The following is a 22856-nucleotide window of genomic DNA, read 5'->3' on the forward strand; positions in this document are numbered from 1 at the left end:
AAAGGCTTTGTCATTAGCCCACTGCTAAACATGCAGGGAAGTTTTGGTTGAGGAAAGGAATAACTGAGCTTGTTTGCTTCCTGTAATACCAACTTCAGCAACTAACAGATAGAAAACACTACTGTCAGTTTTAAACTTTATGTCAAGCCTTTGTGGGATTTGAATGGAAATTATTAACCTAATTTGATATGGTGTTAATCCCTTACTTATGACCCCAATTAATGACTGACTTAATCTTTTGTGCGTGAAAGCTGAATTACCATTCCAGTGGTAAGTTATTAGAAATGCAGATCTCTGGTATGGCATTTTCAGAGACACAAGGATTTTAAGAAGCCTATAATGTGTAGCTTATATTTTATTATATTAATCTTTGCAAATCATCTGTCTTTACAGTCTTTGTTAAATATATGATTTAAATTCAGTTTTCATGCCTATATTTACTATCTGCATTTCTATGTTTATTATTTCATGTCTATATTTACTATTAATGCATGATAATTTCTGGCAGACCTAGAGCCAGTAATTCATATAGTAATATATACATAATATCATATGAATAAAAATAACCTGCAAGCCAAACAGTTCTCCACCCCACCCCCACCCCCAAATAAAATAAGAAGAAAAGAAAAGAAAAGGGAATGAGTCACTCCTTTGGTAAAGCTTCTTATACTGAGGAAATCATAGGAGATGTTTTCTGGTGTACTATATCATAAAATAAAATGCTTTTTGGGAATATGAGTCTGAGGTCTGTCACTAACCACTTGGTAAAACTTTTAAAATATCTTCTCTGATACTTTTTGTTTTCATTTATAACAGAAATCAGCAAATTACAGGGCCTAAGCCAGCCTGTTTTTGTGTTATCTGAACAACAACCACACTTACTCACTTACACATTGTCTATGTCGGCTTTCTCACTCCAGGGGTAGGGTTGAATAGTTACATCTGAGTTTGTACAGTAACCCAAACTTAAAATATTTACTACCTGGTGCTTTATGGAAGAAAGTTTGTTAACCTTTGATCTATATAAAATAAATTCTTTATTTTATATATGAAATAAGGGAAGAAAGTCTTTCCCTGATTTCAATACTGTCATTTTCATACCATTTGTAAAGCAGACTAATTTTTAAAAGCAGATTCAGTATTTCACTTAAATGTAGTTTAAAAGAAAACTGCATAATAACTGACAAAAATAGTAACAAAAACAAAATAGTGTCATTACATTTTCCACTGGTATTACTGACTGCTAAAAGCTGGGAAGTTTAAGCCCGAATTCTCTTTTTAGAAAAAGATGGTAAAAAGATGGTTAGAAAGATGGTAAAGTTTTATGAGGACAGATGAGAAGTTTCATTTTAAGAAATCAAACGTATAGATGAGCAATTGAAAGGAAAATTTTCCTATGATGTGATTTAATGAAAATGTACGCTCTGTGTACATGCCACCTAAATTCATCTCACTCTGTCCACAAGCATCCCTTGTATGTAGTGCTGAGCAAGACAACATACAAAGAAATTTCAAAGGCATAAAAACTTAAGACATGCTATTTTAGAAAAAAGCGTTCATACAGTCACCATGGGAAAACATATGTGGGCTTCTTTCCATGTATTTTATGGTAAATCTTGTTTTATTTCAAATGTTTTGGAGTGTATCATAGACTGCTCGGTGTTTAGTGCCTACAAATGTTTCTATCTTACTCTGTACCACCCAATGTATTCATCCCACACTGGCAAACACATGATTTGATGATTTCTAATGTTTTTTCTCCAGATCCAAAAATTAAGGGGTCTAAGATAGTAAAATGCCCTCTTCATAGAAGTCCTCTGATTGTACCATTTAAAAAATTTTTTTTCCTTAATTTTTACCCATTGCTTTGAGCATACATTGATAATTCTTGCTTGGACTGTTTATTAATAAGGTAATTGCCAAAGAGGCCATTTTACAACTCAATCTTTACTTCTACATGTATAAGTTTGTATTCAATTGTAAGGAAGAGATTATTTTCCTTGTTATTTATTTTATTTGTATAAGTATAGATTCTTATTTTATTCAGTGGGTTACAATTGGTTACTCTCCTTATTTATTTGATACTCAAATGTCCCGATTTTGCCAGAGGGAGCGCCTTCAAACTGACTTGTGTCTTGTGTCCTGTTAGATATTCCCGATTCTTGGAGAATTTTCTTTTGTCTGGCACAACAGAATGCTCCTCTATCGTTTTATACTGTCCTTGCTCCACGCCTAGAATCAGCCATTTCTTCAACAGGACCTGCTATCTTTTACATGAATACAGTAGTTAGAAATGAAGATCAGAATATTAGGTGTGGTCATTGTTACTGGAATGTAATTTCTTCTACTCTTTGTCAAGACACAGATGTCAGGAACGTACGTGTGTGTGTGTGTCCCTCTACTGTCTACTGTCTGTATTTCTTTCTTTTCTTTCTTTTTCTTTCTTTCTTTCCCATTCTATCTATCTATCTATCTATCTATCTATCTATCTATCTATCTATCTATCATCTATGACCTATATAGCAAAAACATCTAATAGATATTTTCTATTCCAATTCAGCACCAACACCACAGCATTAATTCTAATCTTCTTCTTTTCCATATTTGGAACTTCTTTCCCCAGTGATGCAAAACCTAGCTCCTATTATCTGTAATATATTTATCTATATGCTTAATTCTAGAATACTCAGAAAGTAACTTCAGAGTTGCTAAACTACATTGCTACAAAAAAACTAACCTGAAAAACTAGACTTAAAAATCTGTTATATTTTGTTTTTTCTTTAGGCTGAGGTTATACAGTCAAACTGCTCTGTATAAAAGATGCTCAGGATAATTAACGTTTTTCCTTCAAAGTGGTTAGGTTATTATTTTGAAATACATTAATTTTGTTTTTTTAAGAATTTCCCCATTCTATTTTATCTAATATGCAAACAGTAATATGATTCAAGAAATCAAACTCTATACACAAAGCTAGAATCAAAGAAGTAACTACCACACCAAAGGACTTCTACCTCATTCCCACCCTCCCTCAAAAAATAATCATTTACATTATTTCTGGTTTATCGGTGTTTCTTTTTTAGAGAGAGAAGCACGCTCAGATACACTGTCTTATTTTTCCTCAATTCTTCTAGAAAAAGTGGCATTTCAAGTGTACTACTTTTTACCGTTCGCTTTTTTCTCTCACTTAAAAACAATTACATATTCATTTATAGAGAACTTCCTCATTCTTTTACAGTTGAAGAGTATTGCGCTGTGTCTATAAAATTTTATTCAGTCACTCTCCTATGTATAGGCATTTAGATTGTTGCCAACGTTTCTACTTTCTGGAACTTATTAATACTTTCAATATAAACAGATATTTGATCAATTTTTGTCAATCTTCCAATGCTTCTGAGGAAAATGTGTGTTTTCTATTGTCAGAGTGTAAATTTTAATATATACGCATGAGATGTGCCTTATTTTTCATGTCTTTCCAAAAACCTAAGTTTTCCTCTCTTGCTTCTTTTTCCCGTCACCAGTCTCCAGAGGGTAATTCCCCTTTTCTTTTTATCCTCTTCTCTCTCAGAACCATTGCCTTTTTACAACTGGCATTTTGAACCCCATTCACTCTTCCCTTCCCTGTAGAATGTTATCTGATGTACAAAGATTCTTAGGGTGAACTTTCTCTTTCTAAGGGTGCCTTCAGTTCTCCTCTTTTACAAACAGATTCTTCTGGGCCCATTTAACTCTTCAAAAGGGCTTCGAGCAAGAAAAAGCTCTACTAGAAACTGGTGTTTACTTTTCTATGAGAGGTAATTTGACGTTTGTTTTGCTTTCTGTCTTCTATTTATAACCCAGGTATGATATTTGGAGGGAATGTGGACAGATTCAGAGCTAGGCAGTTACTATTTCCTTAGCTAACAACCAAATAAATTTAAAGGGCCATTATCAAAAGTATGTCTTCACTTGTGGAAACACTGGTACTTAGAACTTTTTGATCATAATTTAGCTCCAAAACCAACTGAAACAGCATCTGGATCAAGATAGAAATGTATCACCTTTTGTGAAGGAAGGATGATTTTCTAATAGTTAAAGAAGGAAGACATTCATACAGATCATTTGAAATCATATTCAGTTCATTAAAATCAAAGAACAGAAGAACTTGTATGTGGGGAGGCAAGAACACCATCCTATTTTTTATTACTCTGAATATCTCATTGGTAAGTAGGACATTTTTGTTGAACTTGAACTGTGAGATTTGAGGTAAGATTTGAGATTGTGGTAAGATTTGAGGTTAAAGCATTATTTACTTGGACTTTATATTGAGCTCAAGCAGCTTAATTCATAATGTGTTCCTTTCCACAAAGACTGAGGGAAAAGAAAAATCAATAAAAGTTCAGAATAATCTTTTATTTTTCTTGGCAAATTTCTCTTCGAGTTAATAAAGAGTGAAACAGTAAGTAATAATGGGATAGCTTTGCCAAAAGTTTCCTTGAAATTTCTGTGAAATACTTTCCTGAGGAATTCAGACATGTAATTTATCAAGGAAAGAACCTAGTATAAAAATAGAGACAATGCATTATAAAATAATAGGTGCATAGTCATTGTTTTATTGTTTGCTGTGTTATTGAAAGACAAATGATTTGTTTTTATCTGTATGTCATCATGGTTACAGTGTTAGTAAGATTAAATAGGTTTATTCAGATAGTCATGGAGTTATGGCAGACTTTGAATGAATGTATCAGTAAAATGTCTTTATCTGTTGCCTTGAGCAAAGGACACTGCTGTTAGATTACTGACTTCTTTCCATAGCCTCTCCTTAGGAGTGGCTCATGTTATTATTTTTGGCTTTTATAGAATCTAGTGCTTCTTTTCCTTGGTTAGCATAATGACACAGTGAGCCTGCTCCAAACCCACATACCAAGTAGTGGGAAAGCAAAACAGAAAACAAGACTATTTAAATAGGCTAGGTGATTCGAATGAGACTATATAAATGAACACTGATATAATTAAATTAAATGACTGTTTAAACTTAAAAGAGACTGCTTTATCTGGAAAGACTGAAATGTTTTCAATGGACAAGTTCAGCTGTGCCTAAGAAGGATATGAGAAATTTTTAGACTGTGAAAACGATAGTTTTCCATATATATTAGTGTAGTTGTGAATCCTCCATATAATGACATTTTAAGGGTGTCAAGTTTTAATATCACTATTTCTACATTTCATTTCCTATGCAGTATCATTTATATGGACAAGTTCTGTCCCTTCCTGACACCACCACCTCTACCCCTGGTTCTATCATTTAAAGAGAAAATTGGAAAAACAATGTTTCTCTTTGTACAAGTATACCATGAATAAATTGGCCTATCAGTTTGTAGGGGTATTTGTCAAGCTCCCAATAGAAAACAGAGGACACCCTCAAATGGGTGCTTCAGAAGTGTTTAATGAAAGCACTATTTAGAAAGCTGTTGACAATATTCAAGGAAACCAATAAGGGATGCACTAACACCCAGCAACAGTCACTACCATCAGCAGATCTGACAGTGCAAGGGGAGTCCCCAGTTACTGGAATTCAGAAAAGGGCTTTAGCATATGTGAGGGTCCATCAGACAGGAACTGTGGCTTTCTAAAGAGAAATGTGGCTACCGCCAAGTCATAGTCCTGGCTGGGAGGAAGCCAGAGGAATGAATACCCCTGACTCATTATCCCCCTGCCCTCCCTCATCTCATGCTGGTGACTGCCATTGGCCAAAGCCAACCAGAACCCAGAGGCAAGGAAGTTGACTGATACTTTCCACAAGGTCACCTTCTTAAGCACAGATCAGGATGGAGATCAGCCAGAGAACAGATATGGAGATCAGCCAGAGAACAGATATGGAAATGCAAAATGGAGAATGTGCAGCAGGAAATGAGAAGAAAGCTTCTAAGGCTCAATATTGTTCTCAAAAATGTTACAGTATAATTTTTAAAATATGTATTTTAGTATCAAACAGACATGATTTTGAATTCCAACTCTTTCCCCATAAACTGTGTGACCTTGAAAAAGTTACCTCAATGTTGCTAAACTTAAGTTTAACCATCATTAAATGGAGCAATATCCATATAACAGGATGATAAAATGGCACTCTTTCTGTTTCAGCTGAAACACTGAAGGCTAAAAACCAAACAATAAATGTCAGCTGTTCCCACATTCTAAAGCAAGGTGCGTGACCACTTACAAAGGAGACTGGCAACAACTGGTTTTGTGACCCCTGGCTCTTCATTAATCTTGAGAAGTTCATAAGTCACTAGTAGAAGGAGGGCAGAACTTTGCATAGGAAAGTTAGTGTTCTGTGCATTCTTACTGTCGACTTAAAAATGATACACAATGTAAGAGCTGTGAGTTCAGTTTATTCAGTGCCTTACTGAGGACTATAGCCAAAAGAGAGCCTCTCAGTAGCTCTGAGAAACTGTTCTGAGGAGATAAGGGGGAAGGAGAGTATATATATGATTTTGGCAAAGGGGTACATACAATCAAGCACACATCTCAGTAGAAGACTGCTGCTAGTCATGAGGAACAGATATCTTAGTTAACAGTTTTAGTGATTTACTAAGTATGGAGGATGCAAGAATCTGGGTTCATAAAAATTTCTCCTGAAAATATTTAACTATCTGAAGACCTGTTCTGCCAGTTTTCCTAGAGCACAGTGCTTTATTTCTGATCTCTGCCTTTCAAGGTGCATTGAAGATCAGCAGTTGCAGTGGCTGATGACTCAATTCTTATAGAACTGGGTGGGGAACAACACTCTTCATTTTACATTACCCTTCCACTGAAATGAACAGACAGTGACATGCTTCCCTTTCATCACATACCAAGTGAAAGAGGGGTCTGAATGGACATACTCTGATACCCTGACATGAGCCTTGGGAAGTTTAGGTAGCATAGGATCTGACATGATAAATTATTGTGAGATCATTATGCCCTTCCACTCATGTTCTATTATCCTCTATTAATACCTTTACTTATCTATAGATTTTCATCATTTCCCTTTCATGTTTCATTATTTCTGATAATGGCTCCTAACTCTTCTGCTTTCTCCTTAGATGGATATCTTTAATGTCTTTTACTTTTGTTGTTGCTCTTTCCTAGACTGTCTCTAACTCTGCTATGATTGTATTGAGGGAGGAGGACTAAAATTATACATTGGAATTCTGATGTGCTCTTCCTTTATTACCTCCCCACCAAACAAACAAATTTAAAAAAAAATTGGATTGCTTCAGCTGGAATCTAAAATGTATGTGTCCTTAGAATGTCTACATAGGCAAAAAGAACACATCCAGCACCAGAAAGATATGAAAAGTAATGAAGGAATAAGATTTGATGACCAGAAAAATAAACAAAAGAAAACAAATAGTGAGGCTAAAAAAACCAAAAGCCTTTCTGCTTCACTTTTCTGCGTTCATTACAACTAGAAATTATCTCCAACTGCTGTTCTCTGTTCTACTCTGCTTTTGACATTCTTAGAGCTTCCCTGTGTTAGAAGTCACTAGTATAAAGACAGGTCGTCTCTCTGACATAAACATAAAAACGTGAAAGGGCAATAAATCTTCAGTGACTGGCATGCTTATAAGGAAGCACTGAACTTCAAGGGTTGTTAAATATCACCTGAATTTGTTACTTAAGCCCAAGGGGTCCAGGTCTCCTAGAGTGACATCTTTAATATCAGTGAACATATCAATATTCTGCTTGTCTACTTTTCTATCTGATGTTTCGCTAAAATATTTTTTGACAAATTTAGGATATGTTTATGTCCAGAATCACTAAATAACTACTATCCCTATATTTTCAGATATTAATTGGTAGTTAAAGAGAAGCACAATGAATTATTTCATTACATGATGTGACACGATAGTCCCAAGAATGGTAATATAAACGCCTCCATTTTAATCACAGCAATTGCATTTTAATTTATATATCTGATGCAGGTGAAAAACTATCACTGACTATCTCTTATATTCTCTGCCTTAGGACTAAGCTCCCTAGAAAATTGGGGTTGTTCCACTATGCAGTTCCACCTCTGCTCACCCTCTGGCATTCTCCATGTCCCTGAGCACAGGGTAATTAAGTAATAATGACATCTCATGAGGGACATTGGTGTACTTACAGGAAGTATTTATTAAGAAAGTATTTGACAAAAGGGAGCTCTCAGCTGCTGAGATTTGTAGAATTCCACTTACCGTATAGATTAAACATCTGATTTAGACCCTTGACACTAGACTTGGGACCCTTGTTAGTAATTCTGTTAAATCAAAGAGACAAGAAAGTAACAGCTAACTTAGTAAGGAAGTGGATTATTCCAGTTTAATGACATCAATAGCTCTTCATTGTAATTAACTGGGAAGTAAATGAGATGAAGAACAAAATTCAAATAGTTAAATCTATAAAAAGCTTAGAACTAGAAATACAGACCTAGACTTAGCCACTAATATATTAGGAGTCAAAGTGTCTGCCACTGATTATATAGGGAGATATTATAAAGCCCGAGATGAGTAATGAGTGAATTAAAAATATGGATGTAACTGATATATAAAATATGTCACACAAAGTTTCATCAGGTGGAGATCAAGATAGTGGAAAAGAAGGATGAGGAGTTCACCTCCTCCTTCAGATACACCAAAAATACATCTACATGTGGAACAATTCTCACATAATACTGACAGAACTCTGACAGAAGATCTTATACAGGCAAAATTACAAGAAAGGTAACCGTGTGACTAGGTAGGATTTAAAAAAAAAAAAAAGAATCAGGACAAGACCTGTGCCCCTGGGAGGAAACTGTGAAAGAGCTCACCTTGGGAACCCCCTTTGAAGGTGAGAGATCACCCAGGACAGATAGGGAGCTTCAGAGGCTCAGAGGACAGTGCAGCAGTCAAGTTGTGGCAGGTAGAACAGAGAGAGACCATGCTGCTGACAGGCCTGTGACAATCACAGATCGAAGAGTTACCACTCAACATCCAGTGCAGGCTCTGGTCACCACACCACCAATCACATCCCCCATCAAAGGGATAACAGCCAGCATACACAGAGGAAAGACGTAGTAGCCATCTCTACTAAAAACAGCCTTCACAACAAAAATATTACACTCACAAGGCTCCCACATAAACACACCCTTCAAGACCACAGTAGATAACTGTTACTCCTAAATTCATATAAAGCATCCTAATCTGTGCATAATGAGGATCCCAAAAGGAGAAGAAAAAGAAAAGGGGATTGTAAATGTATTTGAATAAATTATTGTTGAAAACTTCCTAAATCTGAAGAAGGAAACAGGTATCCAGCTAGAGGAAGCATAGAGGATCCCAAACAAGATAAATCCAAACAGACCCACACCAAGACATATTATAATTCAAATGCCCAAAGTTCAAGATAAAGAGAGGATTCTAAGGCAGCAATACAGAAATAAAGAGTTAATTACAAGGGAATCCCAATAAGGCTATCAGTTGCTTTCTCTACAGAAAGGTTGCAGGACAAAAAGGAGCAGCAAGATATATTCAAAGTCCTCAAGGGAAACATTTGAAAACTAGGATGCTCTACCCAGTAAGATTATCATTTAGAATAGAAGGAGATATAAAGAATTTTTCAGACAAGCAAAAACAATGGCATGGAGACTAAACAAATGCTACTAAAAACCCAATGGTTTGATGATGATATCAAAGAGGAAATTTTAAAATACCTTGAGACAAATGAGAATGTAGCACATTAACCTTAGCAGTGTTCTCCTAGGGCAGTCTACTCAAGCAATAGAAATAGAAGCAAAAATAAACAAATCGGACCTAATTAAATTTCAAAGCTTTTGCAAAGCAAAGGAAACCATAAGCAAAACAAAATGACAACCTACAGAATGGGAGAAAATATTTGCAAATGATGTGATTGACAAAGACTTACTTTCCAGAATATATAAAAAACTCAACAACAACAATAAAAAACCTCCCAAACAACCCAGTCTAAAAATGGGCAGATGACCTAAATAATGAATTCTCCAATGAAGACATACAAATGGCCAACAGGCACATGAAAAAATGCTCAATATCACTAATTATCAGAAAAATGCAAATCAAAACTACAGTGAGGTATCATTTCACACCAGTCAGAATGACCACCAGTAAAAATTCCACAAATGATAAACGCTGGAGAGGGTGTGGAGAAAGGAGAACTTTTCTACGTTGTTGGTGGGAATGTAATTTGGTGCAGCCTTTATGGAAAATAGTATTGAGATTCCTTAAAAAAAAAAAAAAACCTAAAAATAGAGTTACCATGTGATCCAGCAATCTCACTCCTGGGCATAAATCTGGAGAAAACTCTAACGATACATGCACTCTAATGTTCATAGCAGCACTATTTACAATATTCAAGACATAGAAACAATCTAAATGTCCATTGACAGATGACTGGATAAAGATGTTATACACACACACACACACACACACACACACACACACACACACACACACACACAGTGGAATACTACTCAGCCATAAAAATAAATTAATGCCATTTGCAGCAACATGGATGGACCTAAAGATTTTCATACTAAATGAAGAAAGTCAGTAAGTGAAAGACAAATACCATATGATAACACTTAAAAGTGGAATCTAAAAAATGATACAAATGGACTTATTTATATCACAGAAACAGACTCAAAGACATAAAAAAACAAATTTATGCTTACCAAAGGGGAAAGAGGGTGAGAGATAAATTAGGAGTTTGAGATTAGCAGATACAAACCAGTATACATAAAATAGATTGACAACAAAGTCCTACTGCATAGTACAGAGAACTATATTCAATATCTTATAATAACCTATAATGAAAATATAAAAAAGAATATATACATGTATAACTGAATCACATGCTGTACATCAAAAACTAATATTTTAAATCAACTATACTTCAATTAAAAAATAAATTTTAATCAACTTAAAAAAAAGTTTCATCAGATCACTTGATTTTGAGGAAACAGTTGTGTAGCAGATGTCATTTTACAACAATGGCCATAGCAATACCTCCTGTCCTACACACCATTCTGAATAGTGACCTTTCCATCCACCCATCAAGATGTGGAACCTAATTTACTCCCCTTCACCTAGGTTGTCTTAGTGACTTGCATGAACAACAGATTTATATGGAAGTAATGTTCTCGATTTTTTGAAACATTCCTCCTTAGAGTAACCTATCAGAACTTGACCTTGATATGCAAAGTCCAAATCACATGGAAATGTCATATGCAGGCCTGTTAGTGGCCAGTCATAGCTGAGTTCTGACCTAAAATCCAGCATCAATTGCCTGTCTTGTGAATGCACCATTTTGAACATCCAGCCCATGTGAACCTTCAGATCACTGTGGCCTAAATATCATCTTACTGAAACTATGTGAGAGACCTCAAGCAAGAACCACCTAGCTGATCCTAGTCAATACAAAGAACCATGAAAAATAATAAAGTGTTGTTTTAAGCCACTAAATTTTTGCATGCTTTGTTATATAGAAAAAAGTAACTGAAACCTCTGGTGAGGGAACTGATAGTATACTTTTTATTTCTTCTGGTTTTTTAAATTCAATTTGTACCATGATAATATTGCCTTTATCTTAAGAGCACCTAAACAATTTATTTTCAATATTCTAGTTGAGATTCATATATTCTGCAAGGCATTAATTTTTGTCGACCTTTCTAATACTTTCTATTACATACTCATATCCCACATAATATTTTTTCTTACCTTTCATACATTATGCTATTTTAAGCAATAAATGTGAAAGGAATATGCTTCCAGATAGCTCAGTCCAAGATAGGATTTGGAAGGCTCATTTGTATCATCATTTTAAAAAAAAAGATTTTTTTGAAACTACTTCTATTTTATGAATTGCTTTTAGCCTATGCTATTGGTGGGTCTCCTTCCTAGATAACACCTAAAGAAAATGCATTTGTAAAGGGAGTTTAATAGTAAGAGAATCATTTTGATATTATATATATAGATAATAACTAATATTTTCAAATGTAACTATTATAATTTTATGGATATGTACATTATTTCTACATGGATAATACTGCACATCCATTCATTATTTCAAAGAATAACACACTGCTCCTCTTCTGAGTGTTGACTCATACACACACACATACACACACACACTTCCAAATATAGTTTGTACCCTTTCCAGGATTCTGACAAAAGGAGTAAGTGACCATTTCCTCGTTAATTTTAACAATATTCTTTTCTTAAACTTTACTTTCTTGATAACTAAAACCAGAAATACATTTACAGTTTCATTTGTATGTTTATACTTCTGTGATTAATAGTAAAATTAAATATTATTTTAATTGTCTCTTGGTCATTTGTATGTGTTTTTGTACGGTTTCTCAAATAATATTAACATATAAATTCTAAGGTAGTTTCCAGTTTTTGGAAGTTGTATTATTTATGTATATATTTCAAAAGTTGGATAATATGGAGAACCACAAAGAAAAACTGTATTCTTTCTACTCAAGAGTAATATGATCCTATTATATGTGATGGCTTTTGATGTGTCAACTTCACTAGGTTGAGCTAAAGTCCTCAGAATTTTCTTTCACTGTTTTTCCAGGTAGAGTGGGCTACAGAGGATAGGCTCTTTTGATGGAGTTGGTAAATGAAGGAGAAGTAGAGATTTTTTGGTTGCATATACACATCTTCTCTCACTTACTCAAGCAAACGCTAATCTGGGTGCTAGTGTGAAGGGATTTTGCAGATCTGATTAAAGTCCCAGTAAGTGTAAGTTAATCAACAAAAACAAAACTTTACCCACCAAGGCCAACCAGACTACAGCCATCACTGAGTGCCCAATCTGCCAGTAGCAGGTACCAACCCTGATCCTGTATATGGCACCATTTCTCAAGGTAAAGAGCCAGCTACCTGGTGGTAGGTTGAATACACTGAACTGCTTACATCATGGATGGGGCAGCACCTTATTTTTACTGAAACAGACAGTCACTCCAGATACAGATTTTCCTTCCATTCCGGCGATGCTTCTGCCTAAACTACTATGCCTAGAATAATACAAATGCTTTATACACACTTATTTATTTTGCTTCTCCGGTTGAACTCTGACTTAGGCATTCTGTAAACTTTCCTTCTCTCTTTATATTCACAATGGAAGCTCCTATTTCCTATATGTTTTCATTTAATTATATTAAGAATACAAGCGAAGTCTCATTTCTTAAATTACCTAAATCATATGAATAGGCCTCCCTCTAATACCCTCCTACCAACATTGGCTGAGTCAGGTGTCAGTTTTCTGTATTTCCTAGCTGGCACTGACTCATTCAAGAAATACAGGAAAGCAGGTTCCCCCTACTCCTGTCTTTCATGCAGAAGATGTCATTCTGTTCAACTGTTTTTCTTTGCTCTCTACTGCCACACAGCACTGCTCTTATACCTTGTTATGAGTTGAACACTGCTCCCCCATCCCCATTCTTATGTTAGATCCTAAACCCCAGCACTACAGAACATGACCACTTTAGGATGTAGTCATTGCAGGTAGTGAGTTAAGCAAGACGAGGTCACACTGGAGTAGGATGAGCCCCTAATCCAACATGACTAGTGTTTTATAAAAAGGGGAAATTTGGACACAGGCATGCACATGGCAGTAAGGAACATCATATGAAGATGAATGCAGAGATCAGGGTGACACTTCTACCAACCAAAGAAGCCAAAATTCACTAAACTGCAAGAAGCCAGGTGAGAGGCATGGAACTGATTCTCTCTCACAACCCTCTGGAGGAATCAAGCCTGATGACATCTTGATCAACTTCCAGCCTCCAGAGTTGTGAGATAGTACAATTCTATTGTTTAAACTACCTAGTTTGTGTCACTTCATTCCAGTAACCCAGGAGAACCAAGACAAGGTGAGTAAAGGCAAGGACTTGACCTACACCTGTAAAGGGTCTGCACAACAACCTGAACCTGAATAACTCCTGTTATTCACCATCTGGCACTCAGAGGTAGCAGAACACCCTCTGTATCCCTAAATATCTGCTCCTAAGATTAACATGACTCAGACCTGAGTAAAATAGACCTCCACAAATCTTGCATACATTTTTCAAAGAAAAGGTAACTATGTCCAAATTCTATGAAAGTCTGTGGGTTGGGGACAGACACTGCAAAAAGCACAGAGAGGTAGAATTACTTAGGCAAAAGGTATGAAAGTTAACATTTACTGGTCATGCAAAAGGAAATGATATCAAGTTATACTTTTTAAAATGTGGCAACTACCATACACATCACAAGACACAAGAATAAAAATATACTTTATTACTTAGCTGCCTAATACAGCTCTATAATACTTTTATTTTTGTACTTTTGGTGCTTTATTTCTTCTTAGTTGTTGTTATGGAGGTACTGGGGATTGAACCCAGGACCTCGTGCATGCTAAACATGCATTCTACCATTTGAGCTATACCCTTCCTCTGGCTGTTCATTTCTTCATCAACTCTTCGTCTCACAGCAGTTTTTTTAAATGATAAAAATATTAAAATAATTAAATCTTTTAATGGCAGAACTAAACACTTTTTATCATAAAAATTTAGCATAATTACTTCCAGCTTTACAACTTATAATTGGTAATGTAATATGATGCTAAGATCATTGTAAAATTTGGGGAAATATCTATCATTTTCTTTCATATACAAGACATGAGGTATTGGACATTTACATTTTTCTTGTTTAATTACTAATCTTAGATATGTTTTCAATCAACAATATTCACTAACTAGTTTTTACCTTAATACCCAATCTAGAGGGTCATATTATGATTTTTGTATTATGAAAACTAAATTGCCTTGCCTCAGTTTTGAATAAAATTATTTCTCTTCCTAATTATTAAAACATTATTAAAGTTTTTAAAACTAAAGGAAATCAAATAATTCATTAGAATGAAACTGCTGCAAATTTTTGCATTGTCCCTTATTTGTAAAAATTGTATTTTTCTTTATTTCTTTTCCTTTATTTTTCGGTGTACTGTTTTGGAGTGTTCTGATTTTTAAAAATCTTTATTCCTTCTGTTGTCATTTTCTCATCTATATTTGATTAACAATTGTAACTCTCTCTCTCTTAACTTTACAATTTTTACCTCAGAATTCTAGTTTCTCTTGTGCTATAATTAAAGATTTTTGGATATTTCCATTTTCTACCTTTTTGGGTTTCTGCTAGGATACTTCTTTTTCTTCAATACATAAATTTTGTTCCTATCAAAAATTCAGGAAGAACATATAAAGTTTTTTGGATGCTTTTATTGTCAACTCATTTACACCGAGAACAGCGTTCCCCAGAATTTCCTTCTCTGTGTGGTTCAAGAGTAGACATGTCCACAAGTGAAGGTTGGCAAACTATGGGAGGCAAAAATGAAGTATCAGTCATTATCACCCGAGGTTGTCATTGGGTAGAGTCTGTGAAAGACAGACATAGAGGTGCAGGCAGGTTCCAGTTTGTCCTTACTCTTCCCTGTTCCAAAACCAGCTCTCCTTAACATTGTGGGCCCTAATGACCCACCCAAGCCCACTATCTGACACTTCACTGTGAACTTAAAGCAGCAATAGTCACAAAGAGCCAACAGCCTTCCATGGACCTCTACTGGTACTGTTCTCCACCGTCCCACCATAGCAGCTCTCCGTGCTTCATTTTCAGGTTTGTTCACCTGTACCATGACTCATATTTTCTCTCTCTTAATTTTCATTTTTGGACCTGTATATCACCAGCCTCTCCAACAATTATGCAAGTTCTAATTCCTCTCACAAATTTCATATTGTATATATGCTTCGTGCTTCTACTTCACTGATTAAACCATGACTGACATAGAAACAAAGTTAATCAGAAGTGATCATGCACTCAAAGGCAGGTCATATGCATTTTGAAGTTGCTGCTCCACAATTCTGGGCTAAACACACTTGTGTAATCAGATTCCTCTAATCCTACATACCTTGACTTATTGATACATGTGTGTAGGGATTTTGTCTCTGAAACACTTCTGACACAGTAAAGGGTCTTGTATTAGTGGAACTTAATTTCAGACTTCATCAGAATGAAATGCATCAAATGTGGTAGGATGCAACCTGTATGCAGGGGTGCATAAAGCATGCTACTCTACCTAAAGATATACTCACTTCTGTATTACTGTTACTAGTTTGTGCTCTATAAACAGCAATATGCTAATAAGTTCTATTTCACAGGATTCTCAACCAAAAAGGAGGAAAATCTCTGGTATGTTTATACACTATGTAACTGAGTACATTCCTGTTAAGAGGGAATGTCTATATTGGTTTAATGGGATCTGAACCTTCTGTTTACAATTTGACACAGGTGATCCCTGGAGGAATTTTACACATACTTATTTCTGGCTTCATCTGTTTCAAACATTGTTTCTCTCTCTCTGCCCATATACTCCTGGGACATGTGACACAGGATGTCCTTGTACCCCTGTGCTCCCTCTGGCCCTGCACCTTTTGCCATGAAGCCACAAGTCAGTATACTGAGTATTAGAAACATTCTTTGAGGCTATTCCAGTGCTAGCAAAATAAGTGATTGTTTAGGTATGGAAATGACCATGAACCACTCTAAATATATGCCAGAAAGCCAAATAAAAAATATTTCCAGCTCAACAATTAGTTGTAGTGCTCATACTGCTTAATAATGGTCTTAAATACTATCATTGACTTACAGTATTTCCTACTGTTTCCAGTTGATTTATGATGTCATGTTTTTAATACCCAGTACTTTACTGCATTTAGTGAGTCCTTTTTTGTTTTACTTTGTTTTTCAATTTAGGACTCCTGCACCAGCACTGAGAGAGAATCAATTCTTTGTTCCTACACTAATGGAATGAAATTTTCCTAGTCCATTGTTTACAAATGTGCCATCTTTTAAAAACCCAAACTTCATGTGGGGCCTCAGGTCTTTCTCCCCACATTCAGTGGATGCTTGGCCTCCTCTCCCATCCTTGGGTGAGCTTCCTACTTGCTAAGAGTCTGGTTACCAAAAACAACTACCACACAGCTATCACCACCCTTGTGGCAACAGATTCAGGGTCATTTTTAAAATCAGCTGCTCTGATGATTATTTCCTTTTAGTTTTTGATACCTGATCATTTTTCTTTCTTGTGAGTCTAACAATATATTGAAAATAATCTAAAAGGATTATTTTCTTTAGCCAACATATTTCTAAAGTTGTAGTAAAGGGTTTTGGGGTACTCAGGCTGCTATATATTCAGAACTGAGAGTCAATGAGCACCAGTTTAAACATGTCCATATGTATGCTAACTGACTGGATACACACAACACTGCTAGATACTGCATCAGGATGGCCTCTGGGGGAATTGTGCTTCCCAGAGTACTGTGCACAAAATAGATCTTCAGTAAATGCATATGGAAAAGTGTTGGTTGAAGATCAATAAGAGAAGCAAATTAAATGTTAGAGGCCAAGGTTAAGTACCTTTTACTGCAGTTTGGCAAACTCATGTTATTAACTGACCGTATACCTGGAAGATTTGCCATGGGAATTCCAGACCCAGAAAGCAAAGAGAATGATGATCTAGGATTGATGCCCCCAATCAGCTAACTAGATTTTCATGCTCTAAGCCGTTTCTTTCAGGCCGCAGAGAACGACTGCCAAGTATCATATCAGACAGGAGCAATGACTCCCCTACCTGACACCTTAGGAAAGTGGCAAAAAAGGGTCCAGGGCTCTAAGATGTCAGCACCAAAAGGTCAACACATAGACACTGTCACTCAGGATTCTACAAGAACGAAGAACCAAGCCTCTCCAGAACTCCTCTCTTTACAAAACAAAGATAACCTGGTTTTAATCTCTCAAGGCTATTTTGTAAAGAGACAAACCAAATTGATCAAATGCAGCCAATACAGTACAAAGGCTTACTGAATAGGATTTTAAAATTGTTTTTCAGTAAGTAGAGATGGGGACCTATAACTTGTTTTGAGGCAGTAAATCATGAGTAAGATTCAAACAGATTTTAACACATCCAATTTTTAGTTAATCACATTATTTGTCCCCTTGTGCCTTGAAAAATATTTATAGGATGTTTTGCTTTAATTTCTTTATGCATGAATTGAGTATAATGTGTATGTTTTCATCACACAAGAATAAATACAGCAAAATCATCATAACAATTTTATAAAATATAAAAATGTCAGGTATTTCTTATGTAATACATCCAAGTCTCTCAAAACTGAGTATTGAGATTTCAGTAAAATGTAAATAAACTTGCAAATCAAAAATGAAAAGACCAAAAGCCCACTTAAAAATTGGCAAAAGATGTTACACACACACATACCAGGGATATATAAAAAAACAGTAAGCATATGAAAAGGTACTAAGTTTTAGGATCATGGAAACTCAAATTTAAACCTCAGTGGTTTCCTAATATAAAAATCCCAATAACACCAAGTGTTGGGGGGCAGCAGCTAGAACCATTGTACATTTTTGGTGAGAGTGTAAAATGGTACAACCATTTCGGAAAAATGTTCGCAGGTTCTTATAAAGTTAAACATATGTGACCTGGAAATTCCACTCCTAACTAATTACCCAAAATAAATGAAAACCTATGTCTATGAAAAGACTTTTACAAAACTAGATTAGCAGGATTATTCATAATAATCAGAAAAAGGGGAAAAGCTCAAATGCCCATCAACAAGTGAACAGATGAAGAAATTTTGGTATATTTGTGCAAGGGAATATTTCCAAGAAATAAAAGTAAATGAATTTTGGATATACTCAACAGCATGGCTGAATCTTACAGATATTAAGCTGAGCAACAGGACCTGAATATAAGAGAATACTTTTAAGTTTTATTTATACGACATTCTAGAACCAGAAAACTGACATGAGGTAACAGAAGATATAAACAGGCTGATTCTGAGGGAAAGGGATGGCATAGAAGGTGGTATGAATGACCTTTCTGGGATGATGGATATGTTCTTTATCTTTTGTAGGTGATGGTTATGTGGGTGTATCTGACTGTCAAAATGGAACCAACGGAACACTAAAGCAACGGGCATTTTATTACATACAATGTACACTATCACTGAAAAAAATCTAAATGGACTGTCTTCAGAAATTTGGAGTTCCATACCAGTGGAAGTCTTCAAGCAAAGACCAAGAGACAGAATCACTAAACAACTGGACTAGATGCCTGGCTTTTGAGTTTCAGAATGCACTGGAATCAGAGCTCGTAAATGTACAAAATCAAAGTAGCCCAACTCCCAGAGACTCATTTAATAAGAATAAGACGGGACTCAGGTACTTTTATTTTTAATTGGCACCCACCTCATAAAATTCTGAAAAAGATGGATAAATCACTGACTCCAATTCAAGAAGCAACAAAGGAACAGTAAGGAGTAACCACCATTCACCATTCTCAATACTTCCTGTTTCTAAATTTTAAGAGGGAAATCATGATGAGAAATATTGATTGATGTGTTCTATAGATGGACACATTTCAGTATATTACTATAAAACTATATTAAATCAATATGTTTTACTCATTATTTTCAGTGAAGACAATTTAAAGTTTCTTCTCTTTTGTTTCCCATACCCAGTTTTTTTATATATTTGAGAAAGTTACATAATCTTCTCTTAACAAAAAAGAAATCACTACCAGTTTTTCAGGAAACAGCAAACAAAAAGGCGAGTAAACCTGTAAAGACCTATTAAACCTACACACTCTCAGTTTATTTATAAATAAGTGGCTTCTACTACACACATGCCCCCTTGATATCTATCAGGCTGCATATTATCATTTCATGCTAATTACTTTAATTTTAGTAGCATTCTCCTGTAAGCCCAAAGCCAAAAAAAAAAAAAAAGTTTAGGGCCAAAAACGATTGTTGGGGGTATTATCTTTTCTCTTTGTGAACCTTACTGATACCTGTTTTGTATACATAACCCCAGAACACAGAGGTAGGGAAGGTTAACTACCTGGAAGGTAACCTGAGCTATCTTGAAGAAGTAGTACTTGGTGACAGGTGGACACGGGGGAAGTCATTCCAAGTAGTGGAAAGAGCACACACAAAGGCGTAAGATGAGGAAATACTGCTACAAGGATTGTAGATTTGGTATAATGAAAGTTGTGTTTTGGGGAGTGAAAACGACAGGGACACTAAACGAGTAGAAGCAATGAAACAATATGATAAAAATTAGATGTGCTATAATTCTCACTCTTGCGGCATTGTGAAAAGTAAATTGGAAGGAGTATGGCAGAGATAAGACGTGAGGCAGACAGCTTTACGGTTCAAGTGACAAATGATAAGGCTCTACGCAAAGGCAGTCCTGTGAGAGGTGACTAGAAGGTGAATAGAACAAAATCGCAAAGATTTTTATGAGATTGAATATAAATAGTGAAGGATATGAAGGAATCCAAAATGAGATGGAATGAACAGTAAGGTTCTGAAATGCAATGCAATAGCAGATGTGGTGTGCACAGATAAGGGGAGAAAATAAAGATTAGTCTTGAACACACTTGTATTTGTTATTGTAGCCATCCAGGTCCAGAAAGCTGTTAGAAACTGAGACAAGAATTTAAGAAATGAGGTCCCTACTATCAACATAGTGTTTCTGGGAAAGGTTTTCTGACGAAAACAAAGGATGACAGTCAATTCACTAGCAGGGACGAGTGCTATGGTGGAAAACAAAGAGAGGAGCATCCTTAGCCCAGGAGAGGAGCCTAATGGATTTCACTGAGTTTATGGTGCTTACTTCTCTCCTAGGTGAATATCCTCATTTAGAAAGCTAATAGGATTTCTACAAGGGCAGACTCAACAAATGACAATGCAGCTCACATTAAAACATTAATCCTGATAAACCATGACAACAGACTGATTCTCAACTGAACAGGAAAAAAAAAAAAAAAAGGAAGAAAGAAAGAAGAAAGCTTGAAGGATCTAAAGCTAACTTTTTTCAAAGGGTAGTTGAAAGCAATAAAGTTTAAAGTCGTACAGTAGGAAAGATTAAAAGAAACTCAGCAAGCTACGCCTCACAATGAAGGAGAAGCGGCAGTTGTGATTCTTTCACAAACAAAATACGCTCTGTGGCCAGAGACTTTTGAAAGCAAAATCATTGAAGCAAGTAAAATAGATGATAGCTTATTCTTATGTGAGGTTTATGATTTGCAGATTTAAAATAATCTCTAGGTCTCCCCAAAATGTTGTATTAAATAATTCCCATTGACTTTTCCGTCTAGTCTACATCTTTTTCAATACATATTCTTATCTCTAAATAAAAAAGTTTCAAGAGTATTAAAGTGATATGCTTTTACTGTTTGATTCATATGAGCATCATATGTGAACAAAAGTTCTTTAAAGCAATGAGTCCAACAATTTATTTTCATTACAAACATGATCAAATTTTAAAAATTGTTGTGATAAGGATTTAATTTGATTGAAACAAAAGTCATATTTTCTTTCTAAAGGCTAGTAAAAGCAAACTTCACACTGCAGTATTTGGGTTAGTTTTTAGATTCTCCAAAACTGTTCACTTATTTCTAAAGAAATATTCAATGACAGAGCAATAGTTAACCTGTATACAAAGTATGCAGTCTAATATAAACATGAGAAGAAGAAAAGGGAAATATTATTGAAATGTCACAGATCCTTGGCTAGATGGTATAATTTTCAGAATTATCCAATAAACTGTAGTTTAGCTGGAATGTTTTTAGATTCAGTTAAGATCTGAAAAGCAGTTAAATAAGCATCACTTTTAAAGCAAAGGATGATAATGTTTAAACCTTAACAGTCAGTAATGACTCCTAGCTGTCTTCAGATTAAGTACACTTTGGTTCAAAAAAAATTGTTTTCTTTACAATAACAATAAGGAAAAGTCATCTCATAGAGGAATTAAAGGAACTACATGCTTTGCAAGTCAGGCAAAGACAAAAAAAAAAAAACCTTGGAAGAATTATTAACTTTGGAGTTTAGGAGTTAAAAAATGCTGACACATGTTACTGCAGTGGTTCAAACAATGCTAATGGAACGTATCATTACCATACTTATTACAGCTGCACAGTCACTCATCTCACTAATACTGAGTGATGCAACTCTTAAGATTTGCAGTCATTTCAGAAATGTATCTGAAAATAAGCTTTAGAATTTTTAAATAGGACAAAAGTAAGTATTAAAATTAAACTGTTTTATGGAAACTATTTAAATTACTGTTGTATCCTAAAAAAAAAAATACCCACTAAAAAATATCCTGGCCCCTCAACGCCATTCTCCATGAAACAGGTGTGTTTAGCAACAGCACTACATGACGGGTTTTCAGTTGTGTGATTGAGGAGTAAGATCTGTTCATATATGAAACAAAGGAATTGGACCCTGCTCGCTAATCTTGCTTTTCTCAAAGCAGAAGATGAATTTTAAGGATAAAGAGTGAAGACACATTCAGCAGAAACAAAAGATGAGGCAGAGAAGAAACTTAGCTCTCATGGCTAATGCACTCTCTGACTTGCTAAGAAATTGAGAGTCACTTGAACCTCAGTTTTCCCTGGTACCACAAATATTCACTTTACCAAGGCTGGGGACAGATTGCTAGTAAGTGTGGATTATAATGGCCACAGACACCTCTCAGTTCTGCGTGATTTTAAATTGGTGGAATGTTGCTTTGGGGATAAAACACAGCCTAAAGTTTTCAGCTTTCTGAACTTAAAGAGTTGAGAGTTCCGTTTTCACCAAAGTAATGTTCACTAGTTACACTAAAAAATAATCACAAGGTCTTAGTGACTTAGTACAATATATGTGTATTTTTCACTCACATCATAGTCCAACGTGGGTTAGTGGCTCTCCTGAGCATCCCCACTTTAACAAG

General features: G+C 35.4%; 1 long non-coding RNA gene across 2 annotated transcripts in view; it reads left to right on the forward strand.

Moving 5' to 3' along the window:
- The window catches only part of LOC116661276, a 203122-nt gene extending 181562 nt beyond the window's left edge, over positions 1–21560 (forward strand). For both annotated transcript variants that reach the window (XR_004317103.1, XR_004317101.1), the window contains one exon: positions 18992–21560. This is a non-coding gene — a long non-coding RNA (uncharacterized LOC116661276). The remainder of the gene's footprint in view (positions 1–18991) is intronic.
- The last annotated feature ends 1296 nt before the right edge of the window (positions 21561–22856 follow it).

The sequence above is a fragment of the Camelus ferus genome, chromosome 3, assembly GCF_009834535.1.
Source record: "Camelus ferus isolate YT-003-E chromosome 3, BCGSAC_Cfer_1.0, whole genome shotgun sequence".
Taxonomy (NCBI): Eukaryota; Metazoa; Chordata; class Mammalia; order Artiodactyla; family Camelidae; genus Camelus; species Camelus ferus.